Source organism: Anopheles darlingi, chromosome 3 (assembly GCF_943734745.1).
Source record: "Anopheles darlingi chromosome 3, idAnoDarlMG_H_01, whole genome shotgun sequence".
NCBI classification, from domain to species: Eukaryota; Metazoa; Arthropoda; class Insecta; order Diptera; family Culicidae; genus Anopheles; species Anopheles darlingi.
The window spans coordinates 62,852,042-62,875,767 of record NC_064875.1 but is presented as its reverse complement, the minus strand read 5'-3'; the positions used below and the strand labels follow the sequence as shown (position 1 = coordinate 62,875,767).

General features: G+C 50.5%; 1 protein-coding gene across 1 annotated transcript in view; it reads left to right on the top strand.

Moving 5' to 3' along the window:
* The first annotated feature begins 555 nt into the window (after window positions 1-555).
* Window positions 556-23,726, top strand: part of LOC125954537 (mucin-19) — a 94,620-nt gene continuing 71,449 nt past the window's right edge. The window contains exons 1-3 of the mRNA XM_049684932.1: window positions 556-697; window positions 2,596-3,576; window positions 21,768-21,844. The gene's annotated coding sequence lies outside the window, so the exon portion shown is untranslated. The remainder of the gene's footprint in view (window positions 698-2,595; window positions 3,577-21,767; window positions 21,845-23,726) is intronic.

Below are 23,726 nucleotides of genomic sequence, written 5' to 3'. Positions count from 1 at the left end.
TGCTGTTCGTTCGTTCTACTGCGCTTTCCGTTGGTTTTACGCTGGCTGGCTGGGCAGAAATGCAGCTTCCCGTGTCATCGCGGTGACTTGAGCTTTCGAACGAACCCGCTGCACACTGCACGATCGTGGCCATTTTGACCCCGCGCGCACGACCGATCGTGCGCTGCGAAAAGGGGTAAACGAAGGCGGGAAGGGAGGCGCTCGAAAACAACAGAAAAAAACCCCCCAACCGAGCACGGCGGGTGTGTGCGTGTTCGGCTTCAGCCTGGAGCATCGGAGAGCCCCAGCGACCGAAGCGAAGCTCGAAAGGCTTAAGCCACACAGCAGAGTGGAGCAGATCGACGGCGGTGGAGCCACCACCGATCTCTACGCGTGTTGGTGATGGGAGGTGTATGTGTGTGTGTGTGGCTATGCAGCCGAAGGCTCACGAAACGGCCCCCGTTCGCTGCCTGTTGCAGCTGAAAGCTCCCCGCGGGAAAGTTGTTGTCGCCGAATGCCGAGCGCCGATCGTGGGCCACCCTCTCGGTTGATCCCCATTCGATAGTCGGCCGTCGCTCTGGTCAGTTCGCGTCGCGGGCACTTGCGTGAACCCCGTTTTTCCCCCCGTTGTTGTTGTTGTTGTTGTTGTTCGTGGTGTCGTCCGAAACCTACTTTTTTTCTGGTGCTCTGCTTCGCGGTGGCTCGCTTGTGCTAGTGTGTGAGTTGATCGGTGCGTTTGTTTTTCTTTCACTCTTGAGGATGACGAGGAAGAAACGCGAGAACCAACCTCTTCTCCGAAGACATCCGAATTAACACCCTCGATTAGCACCACCATAAAGCCGCAATGATGGCTTTCCATTAGGTGTTTTTTTTCGGCAACTGTACAGATGTTGTGTTCGTGTGTGTGTGTGCGTTTGGGTGTTGTTGTTTTTGTTTGTTCTTGGGCGCCCCCGAACTTGCCAGTGTCACCTGATCAGCGGTCTCATGCGGCTTCCTGTCCCGTGGATCATTCGAACTCTGACAGCCATCAGCTCGCGACCGTTGAGGAAAGAAAAAAAAGGCGAAGGGAAGTCGAGAGAGAGAGAGAGAGCTCTTAACGACGAACCCTTCTAGGGCGCGAGTGAAAATTGCTGTGCAAACAGACCGAGGAAACAGGTTAAAGTGAAGAAAGAAGACGACGAAGATGACCCCTGGCCGAGACCCAGGCCACAGAATCGCTAATAATTGGATCGACTTGTGGGCCCCGCGCGTCGTAAAGTGTACGTTCTGGGACCGATCTAACGGGATTCCAGCTTTAAAGTGCAGCCGCTTCGTATCGGTGCCCCAGTTACGGTGTAGAGGGAGTAAGAAGGATGCCGCGTTTATGGACGTGTAAACATGAAGATGAAGTTCGAGCCTCCTCGTGTCGGTGTCGGATTCTCGGTCGTTTTAGTATCCATTCCGTGGTAGTAACCTTGCTTCTTCTCGTCTACCAGAGGAGTGTGTGTGTGTGTGTTTTTGACGTAGAAAAGATGTCTGCAATCTAGTGAGCGACGCGCGTCGTGAGGAGCTATTTGTGAAGTTTGCAAAGTGAAAAGTAAACTTCGAAGCTTTGCAACGACGACGTCGACGACGAAGATTACTCATCATCTAAGAGGCGATATGGACGAGGAGTAGATGGTGGATCTACCGAACCGAAAACCTATTAAAACCATCGCCCGTACCCGGCCCTCGAGATAATCTCGAGAGTAAACACTTTGCCATAACCTCATTTGCGCGCTGCATCACCCACTACCGCACTCACCCCTCCAACGACTCAAAGAACTCTCGCAGCAGGTGGTCTCCACTTTCCAGCAGTCCCGTCCTGGCCGACATGCTTTAATGTTTATTTTTGCTTGTCTAGAATGCAACCAAACGAGACATCTGGAGAGCAGAGAGCGGCACAGACCGTAATCAACCGGCAACCGGCGGACGGTTTTTCTGCGAAAGTAAAAACACTAAAGCCAAATTTAACAACTTTTGCGTCGCACTGAGCCAGCCGGACGATGCGGAGCGGGCTAGCGAGTAAGAGACGACCGCAAAGTGAAGTGAAAGCGTTTTTGCGCCCCAAAACCCCGGGCTGGTGCGCGCTCGCGCCTGGGAGTTTGTGCAGCGTTGTGCACACGGGCCGATAGGGTGTAGATGCGCGAACGCGTCCGTTGGAGCCGATTGGAGCCGGCGGAGGCGGAGGGGAGGGGGAAACGAAAATCCGTCCGTCCGTTCGTCCAATCTCCACGGTGTGGTCGCGGTCGCGTAGCGCGTGATGGCCGCGTACGCAAAACGGGCGAAAGTTGCGTAAAATTGTGCCTTTCTCTATCGACCCTTCCCCCTCCCCCCTTCAACGGCTCCACCCCGCGGTACGCTGCGTACGCACCACCCACCTCCAGGGATAGTTGCTGCGCCGGGTGTGCTGTTGGTGTTCTTTGGCTGGAAAAGGGGAAGACGATGGGGCCATCGAGAATGGTGATGACTTCAAGCGTGACCGCACAAGCGCAAAGGGGGTTGTGCATTGTTTCTGGCGGCCATTTATTGCATGACGCGGAGTGCGTTTGCAGATTTGTTTTTTTTATTTATTTCAATTTTCATTCTCCTTAGCAGAATCTCCAGCGAGGTCATTTTGAAAGTCAGAGTGAACGTTCAGTGATTGGGAGGTGAAGGTGAAGTGAGGTGAGATAGAACCGTAGCCTGTTCGGTTCCCATGGGACCCCCGCAAGAAAAAAAATGAAAATTTAAATCCAAGTACACAGTGGTGGATGTTCAGTGGTTTGTTAAAAGGTACGTGGCATACACCTTGTTCTAGCTTGGAGAGTGTAAACGTGTAAAGAATGAAACGCGAATGACGTACCCGTACGGAAAGTGAGTGTGTTCGGGAGTGAAATTAATTGTTTGCAACAGGAAAAAAAAATACATAAAGTTGGTGTACGGTAAGGGATCACCCTCAAAATAACCACCGCGAAGAAAGTGTTTGTGTTTGTGTGTGTGTGTCTTGTGTCGTGAAAAAAGGGGGCCAAGTGTTTCTTCGTTGAAGTTCCTGCGGCGAGCATTGGTGAGAAAAAAAAACCCCAAGTAAAAACAGGCTCCAACGCACATACACACACACACCAGCCCCTGTGGCCAAGGTGCTAAAGAACCGGTCGTCGACGACGGCGACGGTGCGTGTGGTGCGTGCTTGCTTCGAGCCAGACCAACACCTCAACCGGAAGTCACTGGTGCTGAACGAGAAGGGAGCGGGAGGGGCCAAGCGACGAACCCGGCAGCTACCTGCGAAAAAAGAAGATCCATATGCACCTCGGCGGTCCGTCCGGGGAATTATTCCCTGTGCCACGGTTGATGGAGTAGAGTGTCTGTGTGTGTGTGTGAGAGAGAGAGAGAAAGAGTGCGCACTAAAGAAGGAATTAAAGCCCACCCAAAAAACGGGGGAACTGACAACGAAACGAAACGCATCGCAAAGAACGAACGAACGAACGGAACGGAACGGAACGGAACGGAAGGGAACGAAACGAAGTTTACGGAGGAGGAATAAGTCACCGGGTGTGGAAGCCGCGGATCGCGGACCCAAAAGCTCCAAAGGCTACTGAGGTAAGTGAGGAGAGCGAGAACGAAATTTCATTAATGCAAACCGCGAACTGTCGCGGAGAAATTAAGAAAGGTACCGACGTCAAGGTGTACACTGGGCCATAAAAGGAGGAACAGCAGCATGATATGGTGGGGGGGGGGGGGGGAAAGAGACTTTTACGTCTTTTATTCTGTTTCGCTTTTCGGTGGGAAAGTTGCCGTGCCGCTACGCTTATGGCGTTGTGCTTCTGTTCTGTTGATTCTCTGTTCTGTGTGGACGTTGAAATTAAGTTGAGAAGGTTTCAGTTTCCAAATTTACCGTTACCAATGAGTAGAAATATGCAGTTTTGGTTTAGGATTTTTCTGGTAGTTTTCCTCATTATTCATGAAAAAAATTAAAAAACCATTTCTAGTTTTAGATTAATTGTTGGCTGATCTTCAGGTGATTGCTTTATTAATCAACTGTTATGCATAAATTAACCACAACACCATCTGGTTCTTGTACTTGTAAGGATTCTCATGCCGAAAAGTTCTTATGCTTGAACCGCCCCACTTGATCTAACCACCAAACGCCATGATGCGAAGCCACATATATCCGCCCGGTGGTTACACTTAAAGGGCTCCGAACCCAAGAACCATTTGCGGTTTGTGTGTGTGTGTGTGGTGTAGATTTTGCAATAATTATGCTGCCTCGTATTGCCTCTCTTAACCACACACGCACACCGCGCCTCTTATCACATTAATGAGCACACAACACCGAGGAGAAGGAGTTCGTTAAACTCCCTTCTTCCATGCGCCGGACCATGGGAATGCCGCTGGTCGAACGGACGAACCACGCTACTCAATGTGCCGCGTTGTGTGTGTATATTTTCAATGAATTCCTCGTTTGAAGCACACACACACGAAACATCCACACTGGCTCGAGCTCGCTCTGGTTTTCTTCATCGAGAAGGAAAACAGAAAGAAAAAAAAAACCTCCTTTCCATTGTAGCGCGAGCATCGGTATCGATACAGTGGAGGAGACTCCCATTTGGCCAACCCACCCGTGCAGCAGCTGTGTTTTTCATCTATAATTTTCCACCTCACCCTTCGTCCGTCCCAGTCCGCCCCACTGGCTGCTCGTACGCGGTCGTGCGCGAATGGTCGTAGAACGGCAGGGTCGTCGACAATTAATCGCGCGAACAACGCATTGCCAACACCTTTGGTGAGCGAACGAGCGAGCGGCGCACGGAGCGGCGCGGCCTCATGTTGCTGGTTAACCTGAAATACGTGACCGGGAGCATCTTGGTTAGTGCGCGCGCGTCATGTGGTTTTGTAGAATCGTCGTCATCGACGGTCGTCGTCGCCGTCACTTTTCTGCAAAATGATGGCACACAACGGACGCACACATTGTGTGCACATTTGTTATGAGAACGGTGTCTTGTGCTAGTTGGAAGCCGAACGCTGCTGGCCTGGCCTAAAATGGCGAAAATTTTGCGTTTCGCAAACGCGACATCGGTCACCGGTCGCGACAACGAAACCGTTTACCGTTGCCCGGATTCTTTCCCGTGTCCGTGATGTAACCTACTAAGCAACAGCAGCAGCAGCAAGTAGTCCGTTCTGCCATTATTTGAGCTGGCCACCGGAGGGCAAGTTTCCGTTTTGACCTTACGCCAAATTGTCACGAGCACGAACGAGCATCGGCCGATCATGGAATTCGTGACGTGAAGTTTTGGAGGCCTCTCGTTGAGCTTAAACCCCGGGAACCCCCCTTCGATGGTGGTTGCCCCAGTCGCAGCAGGTTAATGCCGAGCAACGCAAACGAAGTAAGCGATAAGCTCTGGACCACATAAAAAACGGTGCTGCAGCAGTAACTCCGGTTCTCCGGGGGCGGGTTGCGAAGTCGAAAAGGGCAAACACGAAAAATGCATCCCTCGCCAGCCATTTTGGAGTGGTAAAAATCACGTGAATTCATAGCTTCGAATGGCGATAGTGGACAAAGCGGATAAAATATTTTTGTGGCCAGTGAACGACACGATAAGAACCACGGAATGTGTCGCTTTACGCGGGCGAGAGGTGTTGTTGAGGGTTTTTTCAAAGATGAAAAATGGATAATGGGGGTGGTGGTCCATTTATATATGTGGCGTGGTTTATCCCGGTGTCAACTGGCACTCCAACAAAGGGGTAAAATCGATTTCTGGGATTTTTGCATCGCGAAATGCATCGTTTTTTTTCAATAATCCCTTACGTTGATGTAACTGTTATTCCTTGATCCTAGTTTATTTATTTGAAATCCAATTTATAGACCGAATGTTTCTTTACTTTTTATTTCGATTGAAACACTATCTTTTGTTGAATATGCAATAGTTGTTTAAATGTCTACCGCAAAAATCTATAGACAGTCGCAACCAACAGGCCAGCTTATGCCAGTAAATCGATAAAATGTAGGTAAAAACGGTTACCCTCCGATTCAGTCGATTACACCTCGCGACGCGACTTGTTGGTTGGTTCGCGTGTTCCAGGGGTGTTGCATTTCTGCTTTCGCGAACGACGGGACACCGAATGGTCTCTACCGAGCAATGGTGGCGGCTTGGTGGTTGTGGTGGTACCTATACCTATTGCAATAAACAACATTTAATTGAAAGTCATATTTCCTAAAGTGGTTAACTGGTTCGACGGTTCGTTCGGTGTGGTCCCCATGCACCCCAAAGGCGAGGGAGTCGCCCACCATCCTCATATTCTGCCATTGCGCCAGCGGTACAGAAGAGTGTGGAAAGGAAGGGAGGGGATGGGGAACGAAATGAAGTGTGCGCAAAGTACCCGTCGCCTTCTCCTCGCCAATGGACGAAAAGTTGGGTGCGAGTACTTGTGTGTGTAGGTCTGTGAGCTCTCAAAGGCACAAAGAAGTCGATCGTTCGATCCTGACCCATAAGTAGGTGGAAACGGACTTTGGGAACCGGTAGCCAGCCAGCCGGTCTAGACCGATGGTGTAAGATGGCGTCCTGGGCACACGATGCAGTTTGTTGCAGAAAAGTTTTGTTCGACGCTCTGGTCTTTGGCCTTTTCCGAGGGAGTGGTCGGGAGGGGGTCGATTTTCTGGCAACTTCTTAGCGATAAAAGAAGTGTCCAGATTGTTCAATATGTGTGCCAAGTCGGTGGCGGCGGTGCATGTGTATGTGATTTACGTTTCGAGCGTTTGGCCTTTCGGATTCTCGGAGTGGACTTACACTAACCTTTTCCACAATGTTTTTGGGGCCAAGCATCTCGCTTGCAACGTGGCAATCGTTTATCGCGGGGGCAACAACTATTGGCAACTTTCGTTTATGGCAACAAAAAAAAAGGAAAAACAGGAAAAATGTGCCGACGACAAAGTTGGGATTTTTTTTTGCAGTTCTCAAATCCCGTTCCTTGGCTCGTTCGTCGCTCGAACAAAATCGAATCAACGTTGTGCCAGCTCGGCACACTTCGGCGATTGTTTGTTGAAGAGCAGGAGAGTTTGTAACAATTGGAGATGTTTCAATCACTTTTCCTACAATCCTAGCAACCGGGTAGCTGTTGCTTTTTTGTGCTTCAGATTCCAGGCACCACGAACGTTACTCCTTCGGGATTCCAGCAATCGCGTGCTAGTCAGCAGAGTCTTTTTCTCTCGTTTCTACGACGAGTGGTGCAACATTTTAGGAGTAAAAAAACTTTCCTCAAACTGCAGTCCCCCTGTTCCGAGTGAAAAGTTTTCCAATTTTCGTCAACACAAAATTGCTTATTGAAGCCATCCGTCAAATGGTCCCGCCATCCAATGGACCACCCAGCTTGCAGACTGGAACGTTTCGACTCATAACCACCAACCCCCTCCCCCCCGCCAGAAAACCGTTGCCATCACAAAGGGAAAATTATTCAAAATTTTGGAAATGAAAAACACCTCCTTCCCTTCCCATTGGTCTAATGAGTGAAGGAAATGCTTACCGAGAGAGAGAGAGGGAGAGAGGGAGAGAGGGAGAGAGGGTGGATGAAAATGCATAGGTGTTGTGGCAGCAGCATCCCTTCAGCATTGGGTTGGGGGGAGGGTTGTGTGCGAAAAGTGAACGAAAATGGTTGCCCGGGATGGTATTTGCGATGCGTAATGCCGGCGTGTGTATGTGAGTGTGTCTTGGGAAGCTTCCGGATGAGGTAAATTCCGATGAAGAGAGGGAGGCAGGGAAGGGAAGACCAAGAAATATGGTAAAGAAAAACATTAATGCAAAACGCAAATGCAATTAGAAAGTGAATTCTACTAAATGGCATCTCGGTGGAAGGAAGCTGATGCCGGGGCGGCGGCGCTGGTGTTGTTGTGAGAAGCGGGCGGCGGGCGCATTACGTTACAACATCCTTCCCCCCGCATTATAGTACGATCTCATTTCAGGGCGGAAGTGCAGCATAGCCCAAAACAAAGAGACCACCGCAGCCGCCACCGCCACCGCCGCCGCGCACACGAAGGGAAGGCGGGCGTGAGAACGATCGATCGAAGCCGAGAAACGATGGCCGTGGCGGCAGCGGCTCACTCCACTCTGCGTTTATGCTGCGTTACATAGGCGACGTTTGCCCTGTCGAACGCGAGATCACGAGCGCAAGATCACCCCCGGCGCGCGCGCCCGCTAAAGCGATGAAATCAGTCTATTCCGATCGCCGGCCGCTCGTCGCTTCGCTTCGCGACTCGCGTCCATTGTGCCTTTGTGTGTTTGCACCTGGATGGGAGGGTGGACTGGCGGGTTTTGATGTAACGAAGCGGTGACCCCTCCGCGGTCTCCTCCGGTTGTGTTGTTTTTTTATGTCCATTTGTTTACGTTAATATGAAAGGCAGATGTGAAACGATTTTCCGAGCTCTCTAATGAAGCATTGTAAAAGGTTGACCAAACAAGGGGGGTGGTGGTATTCCATCCCCCCGAAAAAAACCCTTTACCCGAACGGGATGCCGGGCCGAGTGGATGGCTGCCCATCAAAAGGTCACGAGCGGGTGCAAGTGTCGTTAGTGTCGGATGTTGTTGTTGTTGCTATGATGTGCCCTTCCGTTGCTTCATTTCCGGAAAATGCCCACAAATAAGGAGGACCAGTGAGGGCGAGAGAGGAAAGAAACATCACGAGGCTGACGGTCGATACTGAAATCCAGAGCAAAAACAATGAGCTCATGAGCCGCTTTTTGAGGCGCTTGGTTTTATGCTCTGATGCTTCTCAGCATAGCTTTGGTTGGACGCAGCTTTCTTCTTCTTCGGCGTGGTGGCGATGAGGCACGATTGTGATGAAGCTATAACAGTGCCATCCCCTCCCCCCCAGCCCAGAGACATGGCAGCTCTCCCGAGAGGCGTTTACCGATTTTGGAGCATCTTAAATTGAGTTAGTTGTACGCTTTCGTATCGTCTGTCGATGGGCGTCCCGGTACGGGGCGGGGTGCATTGTGCCCGAAAAATGGCAGTGAGAAATAGGAAGCACAACAAGGCGAGTGACAATCGGCTTTTTGGTTTGGTGCAGATATTTGGCATAATTCCGTTGATGATGCAACGTAGGCTGAGAGAAAATGATCGCTTCTTTTTTCTGTGATGAACGATCATCGGCCATCACTCGATCGATGTAACCATCCGTAGCGTTTGCTGCGTTTCTGTTTCTGTGGTTTTATTTTTTTTTTAATAAAAACCTCGACAAATGGCGGCACCTCTTTGAACTGGCTGGTGTCCGGGAGAATGGAATGATTTATGGCATTCAAGTACACCGATCACCGCGAAAAAAAAAACATTCTACCAAAGCTGACACTTCACTTCCTTATTTGTTGGGGTCAATAAATTGAGTGATTGTTGCAGTTCGCAAAGTACGTTCGTTATTACAAGACCAACAGCAGCAGCCAGCTCGGTGACTTTAATCTCCAGCGAGACACTTTAACCTCCGACACACGTAACCTCCTATAGGAGGATTAGGCAACGCCATGTCAAGGCGTCTCCCCTCCAAGTCCCCTCCAAGAGTGCTCAGGTTTGGACTCTTAACCTCACTCGATCGCACAAATGGAATCGATTGTCAGCGTCAGGTTTTTGGACCACGACAAGGCCATTTATGATGCTTCCAATCCGTCACCAACGACGACGGCGCGATTCCTCTCACATTCCTTTCGTTCGTGCACCGCAATTCACCGCGCTCACAGTATGTGCGTGTGTGTATGTGTGTGTGTTTGATGCACACCAGCAGCCCCGTGTACCGTTAAAGAAATGGAGGGAAAACGCGTAAACTCGCCACGGAAATCCAGTTTTTCCTGTCCACGCACGCGGTGGCAGCGCGAAGCGCGAAGATGGATCGTCGGATCCGGATGGATCGTCTTCGATCGCGCCACATACTACACGCGCGCGTGTGTGTGTGCGTGTGTGTGCGTGTGGTCATACGACGAGCTTTTGGCTTTTGCTCTCCTTTCACCTCAAGCTCAAACCGTCGCGGCCATTCATCTCTCCGGTGGTCGTGGTTCTCGCGTCGTCTTGTGGCCGCACCGGCGGACCAATCCGTCAGGGGGCGCATCGCACGCTTATCGTGCTGGCCGATGCTGGCTGCTGTGATGGTGGCGAGGGGCTACTTTCCACGGGCGAACGCAGAGAACGGAGTTCGATCGCTCTGACGATACACGCTGGTGTCGGTACGTGTGGCGGGCTCCACCAACACGACGTCGAAGACGTCGTCGTCGCCGTCGCCGTCGGCACACCTTATTCAGGTCAAATGGTTCCGGTGAAAAGCGCAAACATGGCAGACGACGAACAGACCCCAGACCAGACCAGACCAGACCAGAGAGGGCTCTGGTGGTGTGGTGACGTTGTCTCTCTCTCTTTCTCCCTCTCTCTTTGGGTTGTGGCATCGCACCTTTTAAATCATCGCGCCCTAGACGCGATCACTCGTATACCGGGAGACGAGTCAACACCCAATATGGTGGTGAACTGGCCGGCCGGTCGGCCAGTTGGTGGTTCGTTCGTTCGTTCGTTCGTCGTTTGATGTGTAGCCCTTTTGGTATGCAGCCGGTGCGCGGCCATTTATGAACACTTTCTTCTTCCCTGCACTAGCCATTGCCATTGCCATTGCGCCTGTGCGTGTCCCACGTACGCCTAGGAGGCGCATCGCAGATCGTGGATCGCAGACGAGACTTACCGGAGGAAAGATACGCCCAAGGAGAGACGCCCAAGGAGAGAGGTGGGGGTTCTTTTCACCCGAGTCGGCAGTGGCCTCGATCAGTGGCCGTCGATAGGTTTTTGTTTTTGGAGTGATCCGCATACGCGCTGCGGCTTTTTAGCGAATTCTCCGCGTGATGTGACGCACTGTTTCGCGCGCCACGCCGGAACCACCGGTGGCCAGTGGCCGGTGCCCGGTTGCACGCGGGTTGTTAATTAAGTTTTTGGCCAAGATAAACAATTGGCCTAGACGACGCGTAGCACCTAACCTAAAAGAAAGTTGGTGGTTTTAAGGCCATTTTCGGTGGACGGTATGCACATCCGGTTGCGGATAGTGCGAGCTAGTTTTCCACTGGGGGATCGGGTTCGATTGATTTCGCGATCATATCGTGATCGTGATAATTTTTGGAGAGCGATCGAGCGTTTTCTCCCCGAAACGGAATTCTGGGTAACCGTTATTGGAGATTAAAGCACGGGGGTTGATCCATTAAATTTACATAAAATTTAATTTCATTCATATTGATTTATATTTATTTTGTGCAACAGTAAAAAGACGGAACAATAGAACGTTTTTCAAAAAAATCCATTTTTATTTAACTCGTAGCCATTTTTCACAACGTTCCAATCAGACGTTCCCAGATCGTTGGGCACGATAGAAACGCAAAGATTTTGCAGGTGCGGCCGCCGATCGATCGTGGTGACTGGAACGAACGCCCACCATTAGCCAAGCGACGAACCCGCAGAAACGGTCGTCGCGCGGTAGCAAGAGAAGGTTCCTGCAAGTCGTTCGATCCCCGCGGCCGTGTCGTTCTCTTCGCGTGTCGCGTCGTGATCAAGGATGGGCTCGCGATGGTTTTTCGAAGCCACGAAGTGAACGTTGGCTTGTCGCTTTGATGGAATGTTTTTTTGAATGTTCTGTGCTGTGCCCCTCCCAGACCTTGGCCAGGTGTTGCGGATGTGTTTTTGAGGCACGGCAACGCGGGCTGCCAACTGTTTCAATTCCGTTTCCATGCTAGTGACATTCCAATGCTCATGGTTCTTGGGTCAAAATGTTGAAGCAGAAGTCAAGAATCGAGCGATTTTGCGAAATGTCAAAATGGGGGAATGGGGGATTGAACATATGAATTAAAGTTTTTTGGTAAAACTACTTGCAACAAACTATAGCAACTGATAACAGTGTTTATGGTTAAAGATATATCATAATCATCTAGTAACTTAAAGTATTGGATGATAGATCAAACGGATCAACGATCAACAAACAAACAGCCATTTGTAAAGCAAATCGTGCAAACATAACCTCAAAATGATCCCATTGGATGGCTTACAATGTCTAATGCAAAGTACTTGGCCCTGTGTTTTGTTTATGAACCGCAACAAATTGAAAGCAGCGTGACGTGGAAATTACACGATCGACATCGCATTTGCATAACGATCTATGCGCTCCTGCTGTTATCTGACCTGCACCCCTCCTATCTGTATCTGTATTGTATAAATCAAACGCTGAATGTACGCGCCAGATGCTTATCCAAAAGGGGCAAAAGGTAATAAGCTTCCTCGTGCAGATGCTACCCGCAAAACAACCAAACCAAAGGCATCGTCAGGGCAGGAATCTGGGCCACGTTGTATCGGTTCACTGATTACCAGGCACCAGATATGGGTACGTTGTTATGCTCCGCCATGGTGCACCTTTCTGTTGACGACCATACACACACACAGTGATTGACTACATAATTTGACACGGAAAATTTGGCCCGCCGCACGCCGATTGCCGCGATAACCTTGCCCCGCCGCGCCGCGTTTGCGATGCGTAATCCAAAAGCCATCCTCGACAAACAATCCGGAACCGCCGCCACGCAGCGACCCGCCGCCCCACCGCCCCGCCGCCGGTCGAGATTTCTCATAATTGAATTAGATAATTTTCTCGATTGTTTTGGGTGCGCGAATCGCGAACCGGTGATCAGTGCGCGCGTTCGTTTTCCTTGTTTTTCTTTTTTTGGACTGACTGGCGTGCTGGCTGCCTGGTTTGTTTTAATAATAATTCGCGCGGGATTTATTCGCTCCGAAGTGGCTTACGTAACGCAACGCTATGCTCTGTTCTGATTATTATGCGATTGCCACCTGATCGCAGCGACGCTTCCGACGACCAACGATCGCGTTGGATCGCGTGCCATCTCTCTCTGGCTCTGGTTCGTTGTGTTGTGTTTATGTTGATCGGTTACGGGAGATAACTATTACGGGGGAGGGTTGGCCATGCAGCCGCGTACCGTTTATTATGGCACACATACAGACAGATGCACTTTTTCATAATCCACAACCGGAGGGAGGTAAACGAAAACAAAAAAGAAAGTTCCATTCATCATCAGCATCTGGTGTGATCCATCATCAACCGGCCCAAAAAAAAAAAATAATAATAAGGGCCGGGAATCATACATTTGACTTCAATGAAACGGAAAGAAATCGCTGGTTACGAGTGGCGCTCCGTGGAGTGCGAAGAGGAGCTTCTTATCAAACAGTAATCTAACGGCGGGGTGGGGCCGGTCTCGCGCGATCTGAAAATTGAAAACAATTCCTCTGGAGCTTTCCTTTCTCATGATTAGTCTTAGGAAGAGACATCGTTTTTTTCCTGTTTTCTATGTGCATTTCCGCCCATAGCATCGTTTGGTATTTAGTTACAAAACCCCTTACCGGTCAATTGCAGCAGTATGTGCGGTACACGTTCGGATTAATTAGCTTCTAATTGGATACCGTCGCGTCGCTAAACGGATGGATCAGATTCCAATCAGGCACCATCGAGAGAGAGGAGCACATAAAACCCTTTTTACCTTTGGCATCTTTTCCTCTCTGCAGGCCAAGGTGTTGGCAACAGCATTTCAGAGTCCAGTCAGACAGGTGGTGGAGGCTGAGACAGGGCCACGGCGTTGGCCCGGCGTGCTGTTGCCAATGCAATCCTGGTGCTGCTGCGGCTATGCTAATCCTAATCTCGCCATCGCCATCTCGCGCTCGCTTCTTGCATTGCATCGAAAAAGGCTGGGGAGGCTGGTTTCAAAACGGGTGGAGGGGGATTCGTGGCCGTTTTTTTTGCGCCCTCGCTCGGCCTGCCTGCCTGCCATTTGGTTTGCAACCATTTTCCATCGGAATAATAATAAACGAGTTTCTGCGCCAGCAACTCTTCCTTGCATCTCGCTTCGCTCTTCCAAGGAGCTCTGGCCAGCCAACCAGTCAGCATAAAGAGCATGAAACAATCGTGCGGAATCGTCGGCCGCTCTTCACGCCCCTCTACCTTCGTTTGTTTTTTTTTCTTCTGCTAATGTTGCCTCTCCTACACCAGGCCCATGATTGCATCGCTCGACCGAATTGTTACGATATCGATGGCTTAGGATAGTGGCAGCCGCATAGTGGAGAGCATGGTGATTTCCATTCAAAAGGCTCTGCGATCGTTGCTGTTGCTGTTGCTGTTGCGATCGGTCTGCTCCTCCGCTGGAGTCTGTCTGTAGCCGAACGTTCGCAACGTCAACTCACCGACATTTGCACTAACCGTTTGCTCGGCCGGGGGGGTGCTAGAGCGGATCATGATATCTATTGTTGCCCATTCACCGTCGCACCATAACCAGATTGCATAAACCCTGGTGTGTGTGTGTGTGGTACCCTGGAACAAAACAGAGTGAATTCTCTGCCGGGCCGGGCGGATGTAAGGGCCCGAAGAGTCGGCCATTGCTGGAATCGACCGCTGGTGATGCAGAGGTTTGCTAATGATATTAATACAATTCAATCAGAGCACACCGTACAGCCTCTAACGATATGCAAGCACGAGATGCATTTCACACACACACACACACACACAAACACACACACACACACGCAGAGCGTCGGGATAAAGGCACACGCAATCCGAGATGTTACCACGAGTGGCCCACCGGCGTGGGTGTGATTGCAATTTCTGCATTTTACACCTTGTTTCACGCTGCAATTGAATGTAAATTTTATGCTGGCACGCACTGCGTCTCAAAACGCGCGCGCATACACACACACGCACACAAATGCAAGTGAAGTGCAAGTTTGAATCATTCATGATTTCGTTTCGTTTTCCATTGCCCGGGACCTTTCGCGCTGTTGCTTATCATTCCCGGCAACCACAGGTGTTTGGCTAGTTATTATTGTAGATAAGCCTGATATTATGATTCGCTATGTGTTATGCGATTATTGCGAGCAAAAAACCAGAAAAAATTACAGGTTGATTTATGTTTCTCGCACCAAAATGACTTTCTTTCGCTTTTGATGGATGCTCTGCTTGGAAGTGGTCCACTTGGTACACACAATTAAACGATTTCAAAGCCCCCAGTCGCCAGTCCGCCCGCCAGTCGCATCATCTCAAATAGTCACTTATAGTCCTCCTTCTCCTTCTTCTCGTGACGTATTAGAGACGATTGAAGCGAGGGGGAGGGGGAGGAATCCGGCTAGGGGAGAAAGAAAAAAAAAAGACGAGATCCACCGAGCAAAGAGCGCTCGGGAGTCATTTTTCATCCCGTAATGGTGTTTTATATTTATGAGAAGATTGCCACGATGCCATCAACATTCAGCCATGTTTTTTTTTGCTCTGTTGTGTGTGTGTGTGAGTCTTCACAAGCCTAAGCAAACATGGTTTTCATGGTTCCAGAACATTTCACCATTCACCGGAGCCTACCCACAATCCTTTGCTAATGATGGGAAAAGCCGGAAAGTGTAGCGGTTGCTACTTCCGACCACTTGACTGATTACCCCACCACGGAGCATCATGTCCTTGTTACCGGGAGGGTAATGCTCCTGTTTTGCCTGTCCATTTTTTTTTGGTTTTGTGTTATGCTCAAGGCATAATTGCAAATGATGTTCATTAATAATTTGTAATCTTTTGACTTAGAATGGCTGTAAAAAGCAGCAGATTTGCTTGCTTCTGCGAAAGAGCTTCCTCCAAGGAAATGCAAGATGGTATTGGTGTGTTCATTTGCTCACTTGCCGGGCACTTGAAGTGGATTTGAGGGGTTTCCCCTAGCGGCCTTCAATTACGTTCTCGTTCTCTGCTCTATTCCATGCGCACAATCCATCCATTGCGCTTGAGTTCCCCTTAGAAATAGGGTGATGACGAACTGTTGCAACAGTTGGCGCAAAGTGCACGATACGCTCCCATTCGCACTCGGAAATCGATCATGTCGCGCCGGTGTCGGTGTCTGTTCCGGTTCGCGCGGGCATTCGCGCGCGCTCACGTACGCGGATTCGACACCGCGAGGTCACGCCGGATCGGATCGTTCGCTCGCTTGCTCTCGAGGCCACCGCTGAAGTCACCTGAGTCTGGTGGCGATGGTGATGATGGTGCTTTGGTGTTAATTATATGACCGATTTCAAAGCACCGGAGACCGGGAGGAGGAGGAGGAGGAGGTTTTTTCCCTCCAGCTGGTGATAGTAGGTCGCGGAACGCGGAACACACGGAGTGCCGCGGAGAGCCGCGGTTTGCGCATCAAATTCACTTCAATTGACACCTTCACTTACAGCTTAGAAACGGTCACAACAGCCACAGAAGCCAAATGAAGCATCGAAACATCGAAAATCGGATCGATCCCGACTGTGGCTCCGCTGGGTCGTTCCCTTCTCTTTTGCGTCCGCTCCGTGCACTCGTTCGGTCCCCCGCCCCCAAGCAGCGCCGGTCACAAGATCACGATCGATTTTGTGGGCGACGACGACGACGACGACGATGACGGATTTTCGAAAGCAAAAATCGTGACTCACATTTCGCTGCCACCATCGTGCCGTCGTGGTGGTGGTGTTGGTGGTGGTCGCGATGCGTTTTCCTTGCCAGTTCCCTGTCAGTGGCCCTTCCCTTCCCCTTGCGCTGCGTGCTGGAACCCGAAAGTATTCGTGGCACAAGGATCCACAGGCTCGGATCGGTCGAGCGAATGGTCGAGCGAAGCGTTCTATATGGTGTGCTGGATCTCCTTGACCTCCTTGCTTGCACCACCTTCACCACAGCCCAGCTCGTAGCGTTGTCGTCGTTGAGTCGTGAGGCGAAGGATTCAGTGCGAGCGCCGCAGTGTCGGTGGTGGCCATTTTTGATTCCATCACCACCCGCACACGCGGATGCGATGGGGATGGCCTCACCGGTTGAAACTGGTTCCCGCGCAGCCATCACGTGAACGAACGGGGCAAGGAAGCGGCTTCGTTCTCCAAACGTCCTCGAAAGTGAGCGACGAGCTGCTCGAAGTACTTCCTCGATTTCTTTCCATGTGAGGCTCTCTCGATCACGACGACGACAACGATGTTCCGACCATCCAAGAGCAATGTTTTGGACAATTTTTTTTTTTCGTTGCCAAGTCGTCCATCATCGTCACGATCCTCGTTCGTGGTTACTTTCTTGCGCCTAGGAGACGACGGAATCGAATCGAGCAAACGGTAGACGCCTGAGGTAGCAACTGACCTGCAGCACGTAACGGTACCTTGGGCAGCATAAATTGTGTGGCCCGCTCGGGGACTTCTAATGTCCAAAGAGAGGAAGGCACCAAAATTCACTCATTGTTCTTTGCCATTAAAATCGTTTTCCCCGAAAAACAAAACAAAACAAAACATAAAGACCCCAGCTACCCAGATAGAACCCAAAATCCAAATCCACCTTGCCTTGCCCAATTAGTGGGTTCGGTCCGTTTGGCACTTTCCCAGCGCCTAGAACGGAGCAGCACTAGCTCCACCACCCTGGTTCTTCCCATCCAATTACTGCCCGGCGTACACATAATGACCTTTTGGCACGCATATCTACCAACTGGTGTCTGGACGATCAATTCATTCTTAGGGGGGCAGAGTTGGCGAATGCGTACTCCAAGGGGTGGGGTGCTTTCCGGGAAAAGATGCTCCCAGGACCTCTCCCCCCCCCCTACCACGTTATTAAATGATCACGAGCATTAAGAAGCAAATTTGCATAATTTTTTGGCAAATATTCCACAAATTTGGCTGCTGCTGGCCGTTCGTTCGTTCGCTCGCTTTCCTATCCTCTATGCGAATGGGCATATGGGAGTCCGGGATTGGGTTGTGAATCGGTGTTTAACACCTGAGCACCCAGACCCTGACCATGGCACGAAAAAAGCGGGGGGCCGCAAAATGAGGCCACGCAGACCAGACCACCAATGGCTGCTGCTGCTGCTGCTGCTGCGTGATTGCGTGTTGCGAGCGAGCAAAGGCGCTGATCATCCATCCACGTTGGGTTTGGGGGTTGGGGGGTTTTTTGGGGCCAATTTGCAGACATTTCCACCATTTCTGGGCATCCGGGCGCGCAAGAAAGCGGGAATTCGTGCGATCCGAATTTTTCTCGACTTCGGCAGCTCTCCGATACTACAACAGCCAAAAAACCAAACCGATAACGATTCGGGAAAAGGTAAATACTCCATAATCGATCGACCGACGGAAGGGTCGCTTATTATGCTTATTAAGCATCGTTGCTACTGCAGTTTCGATTCGTTCGATGCACCACCAAACGCACACGGTAACATCATCATCATCATTATCGATTTACATTCCGCGAGATGCTGCTGCTGCTGAGGGCTGCTCCTCCTTGAATACGGAGTTCGTGCATCGCTACAAGTTGTAAGCATTCACGTTTCGCCGCAGTTTTGATTCATTAACATGAGGTGTTCTCGGTCCTACTACTTCCTACCCCAGACTGTCTTGTACGCTCTGTATGCTCTGTTCCAAGCCGGACCGAAGACATGCCGTGGTTGTCGTGCACGTTCTTGTTCGCTGTATTTTGTTGTTGTTGTTGCATGTAAGACCGCGCACGATTCACCGACGGTGGGAGGACGTGTGGCGGCTGCTTGCTTGAGAATATGGTCGCTTCATCGTCGGTTCGTCGGTTCCTCAGTTCGTGGCGGCCGTTTTCCGTCGATTCGTGCTGTCAGTCGCCGTGGCATGTTTCGAAACCATTACTTGGGTTGGGTTTCGGGGTTGGAAATTATGCAAATCAAATGTCCCGAACTCCACCCGAAACTCTTCTCTGCCCCCGGAACGGCGCAGTACGGAACGGAACGGTTCGTCACGAGTGGCGCTGATGTGATGTGTGTGTGTGTGTGTGTGTGGAATGGTTCTGTCTGGGGAAATCCAGGGGGGGGGGGGGGGTAATGGGCTGCACACAAACACCACTTATTGGTACAGAAGAGGTGAAGATGGTGGATCAGATCAGAACAAAAGGGAAGAATGGTGCTGCTTCTGCTGTTGTTGCTGGAGCCCAAGACGCGATGCAGTCGTACATCTTCTGTCTGACACTGATGAAGGTTCCAAACAACACAGCGATGATGATGATGATGATGATGACTTTGGTCGAGTTTAGCTCCTGGAAGGAGAAGGAGTTGCCGGTTTTATGATTATCGGGGACATGAGTACATCCTAAATCACATTAGCTGTATCTTGCCTTTGGACACCTCAACTTTGCTGACGAAACTGACGTTGAAGTTAGTTAGAAGTGTGTGTTGTCCAAGAAGCACTCAACACATGAGCAGACGTACAAGTGCGCAAAACTGTCTCGGACTTGGGCGCTAACGATGAACTTGTTGCGTGTACTCTTAAGCGGTTTGTACCGCTGGCCTCTCTATCTCTCTCTCTGGAACTTCTCGTTGACCTAGTGTTGTGTCTTCTACATACAACACCTTGTCTGCGTCGAATATAGCATAAATTCGTATTAAAAGATCGTTTGTCTGACCAATTAAATAATTTAGTGGAAATAATTTGGGATTCGAATTGGATTTTGACAGTAATAATGTTTGCAGACAAATGAACCTACTAACTGGAACATCCTTCGTGCGCACACCAGACTGCAAATCACCTCTCGCAGATCGACTCGAGCATACATTGGGCCGCATACTTACGTGAAGAAAGTTTCGCTAATCATCCCACGTTGAAGGAACGACGACGACGACGTGAGACTCTCGTTATAGACAATCGGCTTCTCTGTCGGGGGGGTGTGCTTGTGGCTTGCCTTGGGTTGGAAAATCGCGTTCGCCCCTGCGGCAGTAGCCTGAAATGAGAGAAAATCCGAAAGAAAAACTCCATTTCCCCACGCCGCTGCATGCGCAAAACGCAAAATGAAAGCAAAAAAAATGGCCGCGCGATCGATAAGTAATAGAAACAAAACAGAAAAAAGCGGATGAGGAGCAAAACAAATGGAAGAGGAAGAGGAGAGGGCTGGTGTGAATATGGTGGCCGGATGGAATGGAGGAGTGATCGAACTCGTGGGCCACCGTTGCTATGCGGTGTGTGTGTGCTACATTGGTTGAATTAAAACAAACACGGCGACCGGACACGGCGCACTCTCTCGCCAGCAGCATACATATCGCAGTAAGTGAGCAATGCACTCCCAGGCCAGGCCAGGCCAGGCCAGGTGTTGGTGGAAAAGCGGTCCCAAAGCTCTATTCCCTTACCGAGAGCAATTGCGCGGTCCTTCGCCAGTCTCATTGGAATCTGGTTTTCTGGAACTTTCTTTTCATTTATTTATCGCCAACGCAGCAAACTCGCACGATTTACGCCGCGAATGCCGCATTTGAAGGGCACCGCGATGCCCGTGGCGTCCTGGTCCTGGTGCGTAAGGATAGATCTCCGGTGTTTGTGTGTGTGTGTGTGAGAGAGAGAGAGAGAAAGAAGCGAATCTTTTCGATGCCGTTTTCCTGCTCACTCTATCGATTTGTTGCTCGAGGTCCACTACCATGGCCTACGTCAATGCGATTCAAGATGGAGGAGTGCTCAGCGAGCGCTGGTGGCCATTCGATGAGGTGACCAACGACCACCACCACCACCACTAACGTCATCATCATCATCGCCGACGTCGTCGATCGATCGCATAGAGGGTGGCCTCGGTTCGACCGCGTTTGCCCGGAACGATGCCCGGAACGAGCTGCACCAGAATCCGGTTTCTCCAAGCCCCCAAACCAACCAGAAGAAACCCGAAGGCTTTCCCTTGGCCATCGCCGCAGCCCTGATCTCGGGCCTAGAGCTTCAGCCGGTCCCCGTGGGATTGGAACGGGTTTTCTATAATCCTCGATCCACGCTTGCTTCTGCAAAGAATGGTCCGCAAAAGTCCGCGCGAGACACCGAGACACTGGCGGCCGCCATCATATATAAGAGGATGCGGTTTTGCTCTCTCTCTCTCTCTCTGGGATGGCGATGATGGCGAATTGAGGACTCGGCTCCTCGATGGGAAGTTAATGATTATTTCATGAGAGCCAACGGATGGTCCAGGACTCCCCGGGTTCGCCAATGCGCGCAGCCTGGCATAACGATTTATTAATGGAAACTAGGGGCTACAGCTTCTAGGCTTCGTATCGTGCCCTGGTCTAGGTGAACGTCAAAAGATCATTTGCTCCGGAAGCCTTCTTTGGGGTTGAGAAACCGAAATGCTCGGATACAAGAAAAAAAATGCCTCAAAGCCTGCATGACTTGCACATGCCACCACCGTTCGGCCGGTCGGCGTTGGGAGGGTTTAATCTTCTAATCTAATTCGTAACGTTCGAGCACGTCAACTTCGCTCGGTTTAGTGAAAGTGAACGCAACATGCTTTCGGGAAAATGCAATGCTGGGAGTGCACAACCAGCATGGCGAAGCGGAGCAGTGAACGTGCTAGAAAACGGAGAGAGAAAAAAAAACACTGAATTGGATGCTGGTCAAGTTTTTTGTTTGTTTTATCGCCCTGTTGCGAGACTGGGTACAAACACACACACACACACAAGCAGCAGGTCGGTTCCAAACCGTAAGCCCTTTTTACGGTTATTTGGAATTGAGTTTGAATCTGGTGCCGCACGTCAACAGTGGAAGTAAATATCGGCTGCTGCACTTCTACTTGTCGTGCTCGGCATCGCGAGAAATCTGTGGCATCTGTGTGAAACTAGCGCCTCGCGCGCGCCTTGTTTGACCAACCAGTTAAGCCGCAAACATTTGGGAATGGCGCGGACGACGCGGCATTTTTATGTTTCAGTTTTGTGGCCAAGTGTTTGGTGAAGGACCTTTGGGATATCGGTTTTGTTTGGAGCAGATCGGATCGTGAACTAAGCATTGCTTTTGCTTTTCTCCTTTCAGGTCAGCCGTAGGATTCATACTGAACCCTCTTCTCCTGCGCTGTTTGCCTTGCTAGCTGAATCTTTCATTCGTATAAGGTAAGCTTCCTGGCGGCCTAATCATGCCAAGCGTTTGTGTCAATATTCCATGAGTCGCCTGCTTGGCCTACCACAATGTAATGTGGCTTCGGAAGTGGCACGCAGTCCATGTAGGCCCATGCATTAACCTCATTCACCAGCTGTGCACCTTATGTGCAGTGGCTCGGTAAGCATTTGATTGCATGCTTACCCTCAGTTTGCTGCAAGCTACTTGACTATTGTCCAACAATCAATGCGATGCCTCAAAAGGGAATATACAAAGCCCTTACGAAGCGTGTGTTTCGGCTTCTAGTTCCGGCGCTACGCTACATCTCGTTCTGAGAATGCGTCGCTCGTCGCTTTGCTGCATTATTAATTAGCCAACTTGACTTACGATGTCCATAAGGATAAGGATAATCCGACAATTTCCTGCCAGCCTCGGTAACCACCGGCTCTATTTGACTTTTATTTTCTTCTGCGAAAATGCTACCAAAGTCTCGGCCACCCTCTGGTCTCGGACTATCCATTCATACTAATCTCCAAGAAGGGCCTCCGAGAACCCTTAATACCCAGGGACTAGGGCAACATTGGCCGCTGCTGGTGGTGGCGTGCTCACAGCCAATAAACATCAGTAGCAACTAAAGCCCAAGACTGTCCCAAGATAATATGTCCCCACCCGCACATGATGGTCTCTCTCTCTCTTCCTTGGCATGGCTAAAGGAGGCTTTTCTCCGAAAAACCTTCCGCACGTTCAATTGACAAATGACTGCCGGCCCAGAACAAGGGGGCCTATTCCAGAGCCCCGGGACGGTTCTCGGTAGACCACATCGGCCGGTTCCGTGTGCTCCGTGTGCTGTTTTGCATCCAATCCAAGCGTCACTTCGGAAAACGGTCTAAACGGCACTCGCCGAACGTCCCGAGACCGGGCATGATTAATTAAGGGCCTGTGTGACATATTTGTCCCCCCGCGGGGGGTTTCAGGCTTCAAGAAGTGTGTTGAACCAGAAAATATGCTCTCTCCAAGGGGTAGCAGCAGGAAGCAGGGCCATTTTCCTCGTTTGTTGTTTACGCTTACAATGTTGCACGATAAATGGTTCGAAAGGTACTACTTCTCCTTCGCGGCGTGCGAGAACCGTTCCGTTTGCTGCGCGCGCGCCAGATGCCTCAATAGGATGTTTACGTTTCTAATGATGAGCTGTTTGAGTGACGAGCCTCCTGTCGCGCCATTGTTCTGATGGGCGGCCCCCTCTCTCTCATTGTTGTGCACCGTTATTTCGGGCGGACTGGCAGCGGATCATGCTTCGTGTGGAGGAAACAGCGTGTCCGCGAGCTGCCCCGGTCAGTGACTTCGACTCGGTGAAGAGGTGTGCGAGTGCGCTTTTCGCGATGCAGTTGCCGTTGGAGTCATGTCAATAAGCTGCATAAAGCGATGTGTAGGAGAGATGGAAGACTCTAGGAGGCTGATGAGAGGGAGATGAGGTGTCAATATGCTGCACCGGTCGCTGCTGAGAGCTGGGTACGTTCTCACCCTCGTTTTTTTTTTGTTTGTCTTTCCAACATCGTAGTCCTGTGTATGGCTGTATGGTGTTGATGCAGCTGTTTAAGTTTGTTTTGTTGGAAATTTATTGAACATTCGTTGAATTGCCGATGGCTATCGATGTTTACTCCAAGGCAAGACAACTCTTTAACCGTCTTGGAGTCGGTTTAAGACGTTCAGCCATGTCTGTAAGTGCCCGAGTACAAACTCCACATTTTATGCTCATGCTTTGCACGAGCGTAATTCCAAAAAAGCAGTCAATACTTTTAACCTTTTAAAACGTTCCTTTTCCACTTCCTGGATCAGATCCAGATACTGGGACACTGGGACTCTGTCATCGCCTGCCAGGTACCCGAGGCATCCATT